We start from the raw sequence: 15,461 nt of genomic DNA on the forward strand, positions 1-15,461 counted from the left end.
GGGGTGGGAGGAAGGAAAACTATTCCGAAGCCACATCCCATCCGCCTTCAGCTTCCAGCTGCTCAAAGGAGGGCCCCCGCCCCTAGAGCGCCGGGACCCTTCCAGGAGCTCCCTCGCCTGCCAGATAGGGCTGAGCGCGCCCAACCCTTCCCGCGACTCAGGCCCCGCCTTCGGGGAGGAGCCGAAGGGCGGCGCGGAGGCTGGCGGCGGAGTACTGCCGGCTTCTGTCGCCGCCCGGGCAGCTGCGGCGCGGGGACAGACAGACGGAGCCAGGGCCGGGAGCCGCCCGGGGCAGGGCTCGGCGGAGCAGGTGAGTTCCTCCGCGGCGCCGCCTTCCTCCCTGCGGCTTAAAGGGCGGGGAGAAGGATTGCGGCGGGAACGTAGTCCTGGCCTCTGAGAGTCTAGCTGGGGCGTGTGGGGCGCTTTGGCCAAGGGCCGGCGGCTTAAGATAATGGGGCGGGGTGGGGGGCGAGTACTGGACAGGCGGGCGCCTGGAGCGCAGGGCCAAGGAGTCGGACTGGGGTGGGGGCATTCTCCCGGGTCTTGCGCACCAGTGGCGAGGCCAGGGTAGGGGGCGCTTTGGCAGGTTGTTTGCTGGGGCCGCCGTGGCCGATCTTGGGGCGGGCAGGGGGCTTCCTCAGCTGGATCTGGACTCTTTGGCCGCCGTCTGCCGGGGGGCGCAATGACGGGCAACAGGAGCCACAAATGGCACCAAACAGCCCCGGCGCCCAGCCTCTGGGCTGGGCATGGGGGCGCCGCCCCCTCGCGTAGCGGTGCTTGGTCCCCGCAGGCAGCGGCAGGGCGCAGGGAGCGCTCCTGCCCGGGCGGGAAAGGTCCCCAGGGCAGGTGCCCCCGAGTGCAGACCCGCCTGGCGGCGGAATCCAGCTGACCGCGCCAGCAGGCCCCTGGGAGACCCCGCGCGTGGTTGTTCCAGGGGAGAGGTGCGCCCGGCCTCTCCAAAGGGCCGCGCTCTGCCGGCTGCTGGGTCCCTCGCTTCGGGAGCATTGCTCTCCTCGCGAGTCCCGCGTATTGACTCCGGCCGGAGGCGCTCACCTGAGCGCCTAGGATGGGCAGAAACTGTGCAGCCCTCCCCCACCCCCCGGAGAGGTCGCGCAGAGGGGTCTCCCCAAGGTCACCCGGAGCGCCCAGGCTGAGCTTCCCAGACCACTGCGAGTGGAGAGCAGGGAGGGGGAGGCGCACGCTGCCCGCCTCCCTCCCTCATGCGGATCCCTCCCTCCTTCTCCCCTAGTCCGGACCTGGATTCACTGGAGATGCTGATGATGCAGCTCCCAGCCAAGGGCGGATAACTGAGCCTAGGCGAGCTTTGAATCAGGTCCTCCGGGGAGGGCCGCGCGCAAAGCCTGAGACCTGGTGCTCCCTGGCTCCTCCGGAGCAGAGGGAGAGAGACGCGGCTGCATAAGCGCTTCTCAGAACCGAAAGCCGAGCTGCTTGCGCGCCCATGTGATTGGATCCCACATAATGGGCGCCTGTTCTTGCTGTCAGTAGCGCCCACCAGCTCCCCGCGGCCCCGGGCACCAGGTGCCGCCTCTGAATCGCCCTCTGTGGAGGACCTGGGGCCCTGAGGTACCAGGCGCCCTTTCCTGCACGGCTCTCTTGGGAAGGGGCCTGTGGTTAGCGCCTCTCTCCGCGGGGCACTTTCCTGTGTGCCCTGCCATTTCCTGCGGCTGATGAAGCACCGGAGAAAACCCCTCCATCCGGGAGGCCTCCTTCTAGGCTGGTAATAAAGCTTCTTAGCTCTGCCAGTGCCTAGCTGTCTGTTTGCCGAGGGCAAAGCACTTGGGCTCCCGGAGTCTCGGTTGCCTCTAGGCAATGGGACTGATAATCGGGCTGCGGGGAGGATCTCTGAGAGGACCCGTGTGAAGTGCTTGGTGCAGCGGGGCACAGCAGCATGCGTGCTCCTAAGCTGGTGCCTGTCATGCTGGTTTTGAGTGGGGCGCGCCTCTTCTTTTAGGCAGGAGCAGAAGTGGAGCCCTCGTGGGTGGTTCTGCAGGGACTGGGGTAGTTTCCACATCTTCCTCCCTCAGCTCTGTCATAAAGAGCCAGCTTGCAGGCGGCTGGTGGGCGCTGGTGAATCCTTTCAGCTTGCTGCCTGCTCACAGGGCCTTCCCACACAAATCCCCCGACCCCTTCTCCCCCCCTGCCATCTTCTCAGCCCTAGTCCCCAGGACTTGGGGGGCAAGATGTCCACCAGGCCACTCTGGACCTTCAACCTCGCACCTGCCTGTGGAGTGAAGGGTACCCAACAGTGTCCTCCCTGGAGCCTTCCTCACTCCTGTCCTGGCCCCAGCTCTTCCTAGCCTCTGAAATGTCTTCCTTCAGGAAGACCCCTCCATCCCTTCCTGCCCCTCTTTTTACCCCTCTTTTGGTCTCCTCCCACTCTGACATTCTTTGGCCTGCTCTGTGGCTCAGCTATCAGGGCTCCTTGCATCCTGGTGTGCCCCGAATTTTCCCTGGCATGGTAGGACATGGCAGGCAAGGTCCAATGCATGCTCAGACTTCCCTCCTCTGGAAATTGATGCTAGAGTGGAGGTTAAATTCTAATCTAGCTGTTAAGTCTTTTTGGGAGCCTGAGCCACAGGGCTAAGAGGATGCTGACCCAGAAAGGCAGGTTTTTCCCCAAGGCAAGAACCTTTCTGCAGAGCCCATTTAGATTTGGGAAACTAGGGCCCCAGGTTCTTCTCAAAACCAGCTCCATCCCCAGAGTGAACCAACAGAGGCTGCAGCCAGTCTGGTTTCGCAGATCGCACAAGGCACATACGTGGATTCCTGTGCTGTCTTGGACCTTCAGGAATTCCATCCAATCCTGCCCCCTCCCCTAATCTAGCTGCCCACTCCCACCCCACCTGCACCCAGGACTTGAAGCATTTGGTGTATAGTGGGTCCCAGCTGGCATTCTTCCAGGAGAGACCAGGACGAACTTCTTTATCCTGAGCACATCTTAGAGTCTCGCCTTCAAGGAGGGCTTGAACAAGCCTGCCTCTTACAGAAAGCTACAAAGGAGAGCACAGGAGCCAGACTGGTACAAATTACAGCTCTGTGCTCAAACGCTCTGTGACCTGGGTGAATATTTACTCTCACTGAGTCCTGGTTTTCTCCTCTGTTCGATGGGAATAACAGTAATGCCTCCTGCATGGGGCTGTGAGGATTCCATGAGACCATAATGCGCACACAGGGCTTCATACAGCACCTGCTGTGGGCAGGAATGCAGGAAGTGATTAGCGGCACCAGCACCACCATTTCCTCCTTCTGTGGGCTCTCTGAGGTCCCACCCCTCCATTCTGGGTGAGTCAGACCTCTTCTGCCTCTAGCTAGCAGGACAGCCTGGAGGGCCTGACTCCTGGGAATTCGAGTCCAGTGTGGGCCTGTCCCCAGAAGTCTGTGACTTACCCTTTGTCAGCTGGCCACCATTTTTCAGGATTCATTGATTCATTCAACAGACGTTTACTGCACTCTAGACCTTGTGCTTAGCAAGAGATTTCAAGATGAATAAGGCTGCCCTCAGGGTTCTCAGTCTATGGGAGAGAGGCAGGCCTGGAACCAGTGAGGATGCTCTGGGATATCAGCTTCTCTGGCAAGCAGAGGGCTGAAGAGCAGAGAGGTGGATGAACAGGTGCAGTCAGGCCAACCAGCCCAGGTTTCGTTCCTGAACCTGCCTCCTCGGAGCTGGGTGGTGACGGACAGATGCCTTACTTCTCAGGCAGATAAGTCACCTACGTCGGGGGGGGGAGGTGATGTGAGGGGAAAAGTGAGATGAGGTGGGTAAAAAAACTCAGCTTAGGGCCTTCTAGATATTCATTAGTGCTTGCAAGTGTTAGTTGCTATTATTATTAGTCTATGATGACCAAGAACAGGTGGGCAAAATTTGCTGTGGGAGCACATTTGAGCCCTTCAGAGACAATTTTCCAGGTGGCGGGCAATGGAGGGGCGGGCAGCCGAGCAGAGAGAACAGCTTGTGCAAAGGCACAGAGGCTTGAAAGTGCTCGCTGTCTTTCAGAGCAGTGGGCAGGAGTTGCAGATGGAGCACCGTCAGCACAGGGCCTGACAGAGGCAGGGGCAGCAGGCAAGGCCAAGGAGGGAGGCCGAGGCCAGGCTGCCAGGGGCCCCGAATGATTAAACACTCGCTGACCCGAAGCAGACCCCCAGGAAGACTGTCTGATTGTGGCGAGAAATTCCAGGATTACCATCTGCATGGGAAGAAGGGCTGGCCTGGGCTCCTTTGCCAAGATGTGAACTCTCCCTTCCGTTTCCTTCCACCCAGGAAGCACGGGGTCCCCTCCTCCTCCCTGAATGCTTTTCCTGCTGTTGCACCTGTTTCTCTCTTCCTGGGACTCAGTTTCTCACTTGAGGGAGGGGATGTGGGTGGAGGAAGTGTCATGATCTGGCTCCCTTATTGATTATAATATTGTACCAGGTGCTTTTCTGGATGCTGGTCACTGTCCAAGGTCTTTGCTGGCGTGGCCACTGAATCCTCATACCAACCCTTGGAGCGGATGCATTTATCCCCATTGCACAGGGAGGAAAACTGAGGTACAGGGGGTGAGGTGATTTGCTAAAGGCCATGCAGCTCATAAGTGGTAGGAACTCCTGTCTGGGGGGTCTCCAAAGTTGCTATGCGCTATCCTGTACCACCTCACTCATGCTTTTTATCAATGTCTAAAGCCAACTGCAGAATATCTGGCTCCTTTCACTGTGTACCCTTGGATGCTGGGCAGTAGGCACCTTGGAGATGGGTCACAGTGGGGTGGGCTCTGGGTACCTGGGGACTGCCCCATTCTCTGCCTGGCCTGATTTTTGGGAAGGGCCTGTGTACAGGCACATGGCAGGGGGGCTGCTCTGGGAGGTCTCAGAGTTCAGGTCAACATTCCTCTGCCTGCTAGTGTCCCACAAACGTACCTTGACGCAGACAGTGTGCAGCTTGATTGATGTCGCAGGTGGTGGTTGAGCTGCACCGTGACCCCAGGAAGGAATGAGTCTTTTAGGATGGCTGGTCAGAGCACCATGTGACCACATACCCTACCTGTTTATAGAAGACATCAAAACAAAGGCTCGAATTTCCTTTTCCATGGGAGGCAAAATTTAGGGTCAGGGTTCAAATCCTAGCTCTGCCGTCCACTGGTTTTTGGGCCTTGGGCAATTTCTTCACTTTCTTGAGCTTCAATTTCTTCATCTGGAAATACAGATCATGTATACCTTAAATATATATACCATTCAGAATTGTCATAATGATTTGTAATCATACATAAAATACAACTATCCAAGTTGTAGATAATATTGGTGTAATACCCACATTTTCCTCTATGGTACTTATCATAATTATGATTATATGGTTATTTGTGGTCATTACTCTTTTAGTCTGCGTCACCCACTTGACCTGTGGTTCTCAACTGGGGGCAGTTTGACCCCCCAGGGGACATTTGGGCAATGTCTGGAGACATTTTTGGTTGTCACAACTGGGGAAGTGCAGAGGGGGAGGGGAGCTACTGGTATCTAGTGGTTAGAGGCCAGGACTGCTGCTAAATATCTTAGAACGCACAGGAACACGCCTCCTCCCCCCCGAAAAGAAGGATCCAATCTCAAATGTCAATAGCGCTGATGTTGAGAAAGCTTACACTGTACCATAAGCGCCGTAAGGTCAGTGTCTGTGTCTCATTCATTCAGCTCTGTGCCCCGGTTGCCCAGCATGATGCCTGGTACACGGGAGACAATCAATATGCATTAACGGGATGAATGAGGACTTGGAAGGCCTTATGTCCCCCAGAGTCCCAGAGGTTTGGCTTGTGGGACATTTTGAATGGGCAGAAGAGATTCAGATGAACCTGAATGATGAACAGCCAATTGGTAATTCAGGCCAAAGAAATTCAGACCAAGCTATTTTCCTTCCCAAGCAGGTGCTCGGGGGCCCAGATTATCTGAACTGCTGCTGCAGCTGCCACCGCATCTTGCTCCTGTAGATACAGGACTCACCTTTATCTGGACGAGCAGGCTGGGGCAGGGGAATGTAGGTGCTGACAAGAAATGCCCTGTCAGCTGGGCCCTTGGGATTTGCCAAGCTGGGGCGCAGCTGCTGTCAGCTTCCTGTTTTTTCCCTTTCTGTTGGAATGAAGGAAACCCACTGAATGGCTGTTTTTCCACTGACATTTTCAGCAATGTGATAGGCCTTGGATTAATGAGGTCAAGCTCCAGTGTGAAATCTGCACGATAACTTGACGCTTGGCCAACAGGAAGACGTCGCGTGTTTTCTTTGAGCCGTTTGATGGCTTTGGCCGGCTTTGGGCAGGGAAACGGGGGGGTCACAGCTCTGTGCAAAAGAAGGGAGCGTTTTACGCCCTGGAGTTACAGAGGCTGGAGTCGTCTCCTTTTCAATATTGGGAAGGTTTATTTTAATGTGGACTTTGAAATAAATAACTCCTTAAAGCAAAGGTTCGCCATGAGCCCTAGGCTGGCTGCTGAGCACGGATCTGGCTTATTGGAAGGAGTGCAATGTTTTTCTGGGGCTCTCTGGGAGTTTGAAGGAAAAGATTGGCCCCAAATGGTATATGGACAGGTTAGAGGTGCACATGGGTTAGAACTTAATTCAGATGAGGGAAGAGAAATTGGGTATATGTCTCAAACTTGCTCCCCAGTCATCTTGGGCTTCCTGTTAAAATGCAGACTCCGATTGAGTAGGTCTGGGGCCTGAGCATCCGCATTTCTAACAAGCTCCCAGGGGGAGCCATTCAGCTGGTCTGTGAACTGCACTTTGAGTCACAAGGGTCTGGGAAACCCCAAGTCTAAAGATAAGGGGTCCATGGCATAACCCACTCAAGCACAAAAGCAAGTGCAGTGTGTCGTGCCTGTTTGCACAGCCATCTGTTTTGCTGGCCGGCTTGCAGATCACACATTGCCTGCACCCCTTCTCTGTGTGCCCAGGCCTGGGCCCAAACACGAAAGAAAGGCTGCTGGCTCCCAAAGAGCAACTCAAACAGCCGGAACAGAGTGTGAGGGGCTTGTAGTGCTTCCAGAAACGTGCATCCAGGAACACATGGTTCCTGGGTGACCTGGTCACCTGGGGCTTGTTAAACGTACAGATCCCTGGGCCCTAGCCCAGCCCACCTGCATCAGAACCAGCCAAGGTGGAGCCCAGGGAATCTGTATTTTTTAAATGTGTGTCTGGGGCAGGGTAGGGGGGGCCCGGCCTGGTGGCGCAGCGGTTAAGTGTGCACGTTCCACTTCAGTGGCCTGGGGTTTGCCGGTTCGGATCCTGGGTACGGACATGGCACCGCTTGGCAGGCCATGCTGTGGCAGGCGTCCCGCATATAAAGTAGAGGAAGATGGGCATGGATGTTAGCTCAGGGCCAGTCTTCCTCAGCAAAAAGAGGAGGCTTGGCGGCAGATGTTAGCTCAGGGCTAATCTTCCTCCAAAAAAAAAAAAAGTGTGCCAGGTGATTCTGATTCACAGGCAGGCTGGCAGAGGGGAAGCTGGGAGGAAGAATTGGCAGCATGTGGAAGTTAATTGCTCAGCAGGACTGATGGAAGGTTGTAGAGTTGTGTACTGCCCGATGGCACCCAGCTGCAGGAGGGGCCGCTCCACTTGCCAAGCTCTGCACCCTGCAGGGTTGCATCTGCCTGGAAGGAATCACATCTTTTTCTTTTTTTTTTTCCTGCTTTATCTCCCCAAACCCCCCCATACATAGTTGTATATCTTAGTTGCAGGTCCTTCTAGTTGTGGGATGTGGGACGCCGTCTCAACGTGGCCTGACGAGCGGTGCCATGTCCGCGCCCAGGATCTGAACCCTGGGCCGCCGCAGCAGAGCGCGCGAACTTAACCACTCGGCCATGGAGCCAGCCCCTCACATCTTTTTCTTAATATTAATAATGATCGTGGGGCTGGCCCTGTGGCTGAGTTGCTAAGTTTGTGTGCTCCGCTTGGCGGCCCAGGGTTTCCCCAGTTTGGATCCTGGGCGTGGACCTAGTACCGCTCATCAAGCCATGCTGAGGCAGTATCCCACATAGCAGAGCCAGAAAGACCTACAGCTAGAATATACAACTATGTACTGGGGGGCTTTGGAGAGAAGAAGCAGACGGAAAAAAAAAGATTGACAACAGATGTTAGCTCAGGTGTCAATCTTAAAAAAAAGATTGTTAACATTTGGTACTTATCGTGAGTCAAGCACTGTCTGTTTAGTTCTTTTAGTCCTCCTAGCAACTCGAAGAGGTGGCGTTATTACTACCATTATTTTACTGCTGAGGAAAGTGACGCACAGAGAGGGTCAATGACTTGCCCTACATCACACAGCCAGTAAGTGGCAGAGCAGCATTTGAACCCAGGACATTTGGCTTTAAAGTCCTTGCACTTAATCATTACACTCTCTGGCTTTTCTTTGGACAAAAATGTTGTTGCTCCATGGGGCTATCCCTACTCTGACGGAGTGCCTTTTTCTAATTCTCTCCCAGATAGCGGGAAGGTTGGCAGTGACCTTGACTGGCTCTGGAGTCAGACCTGGGTTTGTTTCCTGCCTCTACCATTTACTGCAACCTTGAGCAAGTTGTTTGCTTAACTTTGCTGAGCCTCAATTTCCCCATGTGTGAAACAGAAATAATAACAGTGTGAGATGATATGATTAACCATTTTGCCTCTGCTTGTGACGTAGGATGTACTTGATACATGTTAACTATTACTATTACATTAGTGTCAGCAAAGTCAACCCCTAGGAGTCGTATAGACAGCTTCAGAGCAGAGGGGATAGGTGAGCAGGGCCCTCTGTCATTCACGTCCCTGGGGACTTGGTCAGTGGTTTGGTTCACCCAGGTTACTTGTGTCTATTATTTACCTAGGCATCCCCAGCCTTTGCTTCTTGGCACTGGTTAGAGCCCCAGCGGCCATGCCAGCCTAGTGAGTTCTCAGAATTTCTTGGCTCCCAGAATGGTTCAGTCTCGATCAGAACTGGGTGATTTCCTATCATCCAAGAGCAAGTAAAAGGCACACATTCTCACACTTACTCTCTGCCGGGCTCTTGGCCCTTCTTGCCGACTCTCCATATCTCCAGGCTCCGTTCTGGAACCCTTCAGTCATCATCAGCCCTCCCATGGTCTGGGCAGAGAGCAGACACTGCCTTGGAGACATTGCCTATTGCCTTTTAAAGAAATAGGGAAGATTTTCTCCAAAATTTCTTTAGTTTTCTTCTTTTACAGATAAAATCAAGCTTTGGTTTTCTTATTGCTGTATTTTATGCTTTTGAATTACAGAAAGAATACAAACTCATTATTATAATTCAAACAGTACAGAAATGTGGAAAATGGAAGGTGAAATTTCCCCAACCATCATCCCCAGCTACTCATTCCTTTTTACAGAAGAAATCCCTGAACGTTTTATGAATCTTTCCATAAATTTATTAAACATATACAAATCCATTCATTTACATGTTTAGCATTTTTTCTTAACTCATCTACACAACACTCTTCTGAAACTTCCTTTTTCAGCTAATTTATCTGAGCACATGTCAACACATAGAGATATATCTCGGGCTTTGTCTGGTATTCCAGTAATAAAAATTTACCGTAATTTATTTTCTTGTTCCTTGCTGACAGTTAAGATTGTTACTAGTTTTTTCCTACCACAAATATATGATGCTGCAGCATCCTTGCTGGTACAGCGTCTATCTTTGTACACTGGTATGATTTTATCCATAAGGAAAATTCCATGCAATTTCAACTATGACAGACATTGTCAAATTGTTCTTCCAAGAGGCCCAACCAATTTCTATTCCCCCAACAGTGTGTTGAATGCCTCTTTTCCCAGCCCCTTCTCCAACACTGCGTAATAAGACACTTCATTTTTTGCCAGTCTGAGAGGAATAAAATGGAAAGAATGTTTCTGAGCCAGGTCCCACGGTAATTCAGATCTTATGACCTTTCAGACTGTGCCTACCTAAAGATTGTTAAATATTCAAGAACTACTTTTTACCCGGCCTTATGCTTGGAATTAGAGATGCGAAATTAAATTAAAGCAGTTTCTGCCCTCAGGTTGATCCCCGTCTCCTGGAGGAAGCAAACGCATGGACAAATAAAATGAGAGCAAGGCAGTGTGGTTCAGGTGTGCTAGAGAAGTGCATCAGCCAAGCTGACTTTTGTTTGATAAACTCTATCTTCATGAGTATCACAAATGAATTTGTAAAATACAGTACACACAGTGTCCTGGGGAGAGAGGAAGACTTGAAATCCTCAAAACCCGACTTGATTAGAAGCAGAAAAATCCTGCCGCTTCCCCCTAGTGGGGGCAGCAGGAGAGCTGGGCAGTTAGGAGCAGGTAAGTAATTTTGAAATAGTCTCCTTGGTGGTTTCCATGTTTACTAACGGGGTTTGTTTGAGGGAGGCTGTGAAACCCAGCTGAGTTTGCAGCTGGCACTGATTCTGGATCACTCGTACCCGGACAAATTTGTATGTTAGGCCAGAAAGAGCGAGAACAAAGGAGCAGAAAGCTGGCTTTAAAAACCCACAACCTTCGAGCTCATAGAGGTTGGACGTGGGTGGCATGAATAGGCTGTTACCCCAGGGGTTACAAGGAGTAACTCTGAACAGTGCCCATTGTAAAGTGGATGCCCAGAATGGGTGTTCAATGAATGAGTAAGCATCAAAGATGTTTCTGTCTGTAAAGGGGCCTCCTACTCAAAAAGGAAAGATCCATTTAGAAAGGGGTGTGAGTACCTGATCTACCCACCTGTGGGGAGCAACGCCTTAGCTATAGATTTTCTTTGGGTCATCTGCCCCAGATGTCTCTTTGTTCGCTTGAGATAGCTTAAGAACAACACAAGGCAAGAAACAGTTGAGAATATCTGAAACAGCACTGTGGAATGAACCTAACCAACGAATTGCCTAAGCAGGGATATATAGAGCCAACTACAAAGCGTGCAGAGTTGTAAAAAGGCTGTGAAGCCAGGGGCAATCCTCACCCATCCTTCCACGGAAGGCATGGCAGGAACCAGGTGAGGTGTGTCCTGGGTCTGACCCCCAGTGTCCACTCTCTTCCCCCATCAGCGAGGTCTATTTTGTCTGGTTTGATGCTGCCACTCTGGTTCCAAGCCAAAGGACCACTCCCTGTGACAGAACTGATGGAACAATCTCAGCGAATTTTCCGTCTCTTGGTCTTCCACCCTCCTGTCCACCCTCTCCCATTTATCAAATACCCACTGCGTGCTGGGTGGCTCCATGGGGGGATGTACAGGTGAATATCATATATCCCGTGTCTTTCAAGAGCATGTAGTCCAAAGGAAGAGGTGGATCTGAAATTAACAATTACTGTGGAGTGCTGAGCGCCACAATGGAGATGTGGTCAAATGCCTTGGAACTAGAGGAGAAAGAAACCCATTTGGCACAGGGCAGATAAAGAACAATTCAGAAACAATATTGTGTAAATATAACAAGGCAGGTCAAGTGCTGAGTGCGGTGCCTGGAAAGCACTTAAGAGATGATAGACATTATTATTACAGCACTTGCGCTAGCTCTCAAAGAACAAGGGAGAGTTTGCCAGGTGGACAGAAAGAAGGGTATTGCCACCCTATGGAACAGCAGGAATAAAGGTGAGGAGGTGAGTGTGCTGTCTTGAAAAGTACGCGGGCTTTGTAGCAGAGAAATCTGGATTCAGATCCTAGTTCTGCCACTTACTAGTTGTGACTTTGGGCATGTCAAGATGAGCCTCCATTTCCTAATCTATCTAGTGAGGGTAATGGTGCCTGTTTTTAAAGGCTCATTGTGGGGGTTGAAGTGGATTTATGTGTAGTACCTGGCATCCAATGGAGTCTCAGCAAACAGTAGGTACCGTTGTGGATGTGTGACTCCATCAGACCCATTCAATGTAGCAGGACAATTGAGTGTTTAGCGGGTTGCGGGGTGGGGAGGGAGGATGGCCAGAGAGGAAGCTAAAATGTCAAGACCGGATGCCGGATGGTCTGGACTGAAGACTTGACTCTGTGGGCAATGGGGAGGCAGTAAATGCTTCCGTCCTAGAGAAATACAGGATCAGGCTTGGTTTCAGAGTGCAAACTCTGCCAGTGGTGCGGATGGTGGGTTCGAAGGTAAGAAATGGAGGCAAGGAAACCACTTTGGGAAATGCTGCTTCCACGTTCTTGTCTTGGCAGCTCACGGCTCACAGCAGCCTACTAAAAGCTCTAAGTCCTGTAGTCAGTGCTGCCTGGAGGGGCAGATTAGGGCCATGGTTAAGAGCACGGGCTTCAGTATCAAGGCCAATGTGGATTTGAATCCTAGCCCTGTTGCTTCCTGGTTGTGTGCCCTTGGGCAATTACTTAACCCCACTGAGTTTCAGTTTCCCCTTCTGTAAAATGAAGATTAATAGTACCTTTCTCATAGGCTTGTTGTGAGGATTAAATGAGATAGTATAAATAAAGCACTTAGCTTAGCTCTAGGAATTCAATAAAAGTTGATAGTTATAATTTTAAAAATTACATATTTGACCATGGACCCGTTTTTCCATGGAACACCTATTAACCTCCCCCAGAGCCACTAACGTTCTACGAAAAAACATCCTGCTTTAGACATTCTGGAGAAGCAGCAGCACTTTCTGCTCCAAGAAATAGTAAGGAGGGTTGCCAAGTTCTAACACAGTGGTTCTCGGATGCACATTAGACCCACCTGGGAGCTTTTAAAAATTTCAATGCCTGGCTGCACCCCAGACCAATTAAACTAGAATCTCTCAAGGCGGGACTTGGGCATCCGAATTTTTTTTAACTTTTAATGGTTTATTAAGATAAAACAAATACAGCGTAGTACACAAGGCCTAAGTGAATGACTTTTTCACAAACTCAACATGCTCATGTAAACCATATCCTGCTCAAAAACCAGAATATTACAGTACTCCAGAAGCCCCTCTTATGTCACTTTCCAGTCACCCCCCCCCCCAAGGCCACTCCCCTTATTGACAGGTTAGTTTTGCCTGTTGAATTTTATGTAAGTGGAATCATATAGTGTATTCTTTTGTGTGTTTGGTTTATTTTGGTTAACATCGTGAGAGTTATCCATACTGTCAAGTGTAATTGTATATTGTCCATTCTCATTGCTGTACAATGTTCCATTTTTATATCATATTTTTTTTCCAGAGTACTGTTGGTGGGCATTTTGGATAGTTTATGCTTTGGGACTATTACAAATAGTACTATTGACATTCTTGTAAAGGCCTTTTGGTGAATGTCTATGGAAATTTCTGTTGGGTATTTTCCTAGGAGTGAAATTGCTGGGTGATAGGGCATTGTATGTTCAGAGTTAGAAGGTATTGCCGAGTGGTTTTTAAAAGTGGTTGTACCAATTTATATTTCCACTCAGTGTATACGAATTCTTGCCGACAGTTGATATTTTCTATCTTTCAAAAAAAATTTTTGGCCATTCTGACAGATAGATAGGAATCTTGCTCTGTGATCTTAATATAGGTTCCCAGCATCTCCAGGCGATTCCAAACGTAGCCAAGGTTGAGAATGTCTTTCCTTTGAAAAAGCAAAACATGCATTAATGGAACTGGAGAAAGAGATGTTATAATGCGGAGCACCTCCCCGTTGACTCTCTTTGACGTCTGTACCCAGAGTTTTTTATAGACCTGATCTGTCTAATCAGCCAGTGGAGGATGTTTTTTGCCATGGAAGGAGAATATGGAGGCGGATGAAACCTGACAGCCTGCGCCTCATCCTTGTATGCTTTATGTGCACCAAGGGGCGCCATCAGGAGTGAGCTGGGAGCTAACCTGAGGAACCAAGAAGCTCTGGAAAGAGGCCGCAGCAGGACTTCAATCTCTTCTTCCAAGTTAAGACCTGAAAGAGCAGGGAGGACGTGAGACGTGACCAGTAGTCTATATGGATGTCGACAGATGAAAAGAGCTGGTCTTTGGGACCAGAATTTGAGACTTTATGTTGTGCTTTTGCTCTCCAAAGCTTGCCCAACATCCGGCACTTTGAAGATGCTCAAAACAGTGGTCACCAAAGTCAATATTACAACTTAACTGTCCCTGGTGAAAGGAGCAGCTCACCTGGCAGCAGAGGAGGGTGGGGATTTAGCTGATCTGATTAAAAGTTTTAGTTCTCTTCTTTGTAGTTTCTGTGTTGTGGCCGATATTTCCTATTTGTTCATTTATTTTCCTTCACACCTTTGAGCAGAGTTATAATAGCTGCTTTAACATCCTCATCTGTTAACTCCAACATCTGAGTCATCTTGGGGTAGATCTCTATTGATTGCCTTTCCTCTTGAATTGGGGTTACATCTTGCTGTTTGTTTGTTTAAAAAAATTCTTTTCTAGTGATTTTGATTGCATCCTGAACATTGTGAATGAGACTTGAAGAGACTCTTGATTCTATTATGTTCCTCAGAACAGTGATGATTTTTTGTTTGTTTTATTGGGCAGATAACTTGACCAAACTCAGACTCTAAACTCAGTTTCTCTGGGGTTGGCAAGAGCTGAAATCCTCCTTCAGTTCTTTTAGGCTTAGTTGGGCTGTATGTCATCATTCAGGGAGATTTGGGCAGAATTTATACTGAGAATTTGGGGCTGCTGATCTGTGGCTATTTTCTGGGACATCTCTCCTCACTTTCCCCTTGTAGTTACCTGAACTCTGTCCTCTCGTTCCTCAAACAGTAAAAGCAAAGCTTTCTGTCCAGGTTGTAGCCACCAAGTACATTGACTGGGGCCTGCCCTGGGCTAAAAAAGCTATAAAAAAAAAAAAAAAGAAAGTCACCTGATGCCATTTCTTTCTTTGAAGCGTTGACCAGTCAAGTTTCTGTCTGCTTATGATTGGACAAATCTAGGGCCTTCCAATAGGTTAGCGTGTGTGTATGTAGAGTTTATCATAGTTATGTGCTGTAGGGTAGATCCAGTAAGAGCTATTCTGCCATTACTAGAAGCAGAATCTTTCTTTTTTTTTCCCCTTTTTATTTATTTGTTTTTAATATTCTTTTTTTTGAGGAAGATTAGCCCAGAGCTAACATCTGCTGCCAATCCTCTTCTTTTTTGCTGAGGAAGACTGGCCCTGAGCTAACATCCATGCCCATCTTCCTCTACTTTATATGTGGGACGCCTACCACAGCATGGCGTGCCATGTGGTGCCATGTCCGCACCTGGGATCTGAACCGGCGAACCCTGGGCCACCGAAGCGGAACATGCAGACTTAACCGATGCGCCACCGGGCCGGCCCCAGAACCTTTCTGATCAATAGTTTTGTTCATTAAACGGCCCTCAGAGCCCCCCTACTTTACTGGCTAGCACATAGTGGACGGCAATAAATATTTATTTATTGACTAAATGAATGAGGCTGTAAATTAAAAGTGGAAGTGAATTAGGGGAGAAAATTGCCAGAAGAAAACCCTGAAACTAGTTACTCGTTGATGACATCAGGTATAAAATAGAGAAGGTGTTCAGTAATTTGCTGGAGAAAATGGGTTGAAATAATGTTAGGGCCCCAGATATCTGA

General features: G+C 49.9%; 1 protein-coding gene across 3 annotated transcripts in view; it reads left to right on the forward strand.

Annotated features, from left to right (window-relative positions):
• Positions 1-15,461, forward strand: part of PPP1R16B (protein phosphatase 1 regulatory subunit 16B) — a 99,290-nt gene that overhangs the window by 304 nt on the left and 83,525 nt on the right. For 2 of the 3 annotated variants that reach the window (XM_014847196.3, XM_014847198.3), the window contains exon 1: positions 172-310. The exons of the other annotated variant lie outside the window; for it this stretch is intronic. The gene's annotated coding sequence lies outside the window, so the exon portion shown is untranslated. Of the gene's footprint in view, positions 1-171; positions 311-15,461 lie in introns of those variants that run through there. 3 annotated transcript variants of the gene reach the window in all.

This window comes from Equus asinus, chromosome 15, assembly GCF_041296235.1.
Source record: "Equus asinus isolate D_3611 breed Donkey chromosome 15, EquAss-T2T_v2, whole genome shotgun sequence".
Classification (NCBI taxonomy): domain Eukaryota; kingdom Metazoa; phylum Chordata; class Mammalia; order Perissodactyla; family Equidae; genus Equus; species Equus asinus.